Source organism: Vigna radiata, chromosome 9 (assembly GCF_000741045.1).
Source record: "Vigna radiata var. radiata cultivar VC1973A chromosome 9, Vradiata_ver6, whole genome shotgun sequence".
Lineage (NCBI taxonomy): Eukaryota > Viridiplantae > Streptophyta > Magnoliopsida > Fabales > Fabaceae > Vigna > Vigna radiata.
In genome coordinates, this window is record NC_028359.1 from 17,120,189 (window position 1) to 17,121,693 (window position 1,505).

The following is a 1,505-nucleotide window of genomic DNA, read 5'->3' on the forward strand; positions in this document are numbered from 1 at the left end:
ATAAAACATGAGCAACAAAGAAAGAAAGAAAAAAAACAATGTAGTGATATGTACCAGGTGTTTGATTTTATTAAGCAAAAGTGAGGGTTATAAGGATACACACATCTCCCTTTGTGCCCTAGAGAAGGTCCAACGCTTCAGATTCAAGGTCGAGTATATGCAATCTCACACGGATGGTTCCCTGAACCTAAAGGTCAATGGTCACTAGAGCTATGACCCCCTTCATAGCATCCCCACAACAGTCGAGTAATAAACTAGATGAGGAGACACAAGTGAAGAGAACAGACTCTAGTTGGAGTTCTCACGATAGCCAGACAGGAAGTACATCCCAGAGTGACACCGCTACACAACTCCTCTAATTCTAAGTTATGCTCAGACCCGGGTATAGGGCCTCACTCAATAGATGCACAAAGTGTGTGTGTGAAGGGAGAATGTAATGCACCCAAACCCTCACCTGCAAAACAACCAGAAAACTTTCCCAGGCAGATATAACATGTTTTCTAGCCTAGGGTTCAATATTCAACAGTTATTGCAGTTATTCCAAATATCAAGCATAGATAGAGAAAAGGGAAAGAAAAACACAAACCAAAACCACATCGAATTCGCGCATCTAATTAAATGGCCTGACTCTCACAAGTCCCCAGCGGAGTCGCCATCTGTCGCAACCGGAATCGCGACGGGACGACGATCCAAAGAGAAAAAAAATGTCTAAGAAAAGTTTTTGGAGTCGCCACCATAGTTTATTCTGGAAAACTACGGAAAAACCATAAAAAAGGATAAGACAAGATCTGTGAAAACCAGAGATGGGTTCGGAAGTCGGTTACGTGTAGGGAAAGTGTTAGCAACCTACAACGCCTGCCTAAAGGCAGTACCTTTAATTAAACACGCGCATAAAGATGTGGTTTGAAAAATATTTAACTATCCCGAAAACAACAATATAAAGAAACAAAAATATTTTTTAGTTTTTTTGGGTCCGAAGAGGATTGACCTTGCTCCTACGTATTCTCATTCAAAATGAGAAATTAGGGTTACGTAGTTCTTTCTAAAAATTTGTTTGTTGTTTGAAAAATGAAATTTTTGGTATTCTTATGTAAGCAAGAAGAAAAGGTTTTCTAGCACAAGGATGATGCGTGCAATCACACATGCGCTAGAACCCTTAAAATAATATTTTTTAATTTTTATAAAGGAGAAGGAAAAGATTTTCAGCACAAGGCCTACGCGAGCGATCGCACGTGTGCTTAAACCTTTTCAAAATATTTTTATTTGATTTTTATATTTTTATTTTTTTTGTTAAAGAGAAGGAAAAGATTTTCAGTACAAGGCCTACACGAGCGGTCACACCTGTGCTTAAACCTTTTCAAAACAATTTTTATTGATTTTTTATAAAAGGAAGAAAAGGTCTTAGCACGAGGACGATGCATGCGATCACACACGCGCTTAAACCTTCAAAACAATTTTATTGATTTTTATAAAAGGAAGAAAAGGTCTTAGCACGAGGACGATGC

The 1,505-nt window shown here is 38.3% G+C and overlaps 1 protein-coding gene across 1 annotated transcript in view; it reads right to left on the reverse strand.

Annotated features, from left to right (window-relative positions):
• The window catches only part of LOC106773450 (pentatricopeptide repeat-containing protein At1g12300, mitochondrial-like), a 67,078-nt gene that overhangs the window by 27,335 nt on the left and 38,238 nt on the right, over positions 1-1,505 (reverse strand). The gene's annotated exons all lie outside the window — the stretch shown is intronic.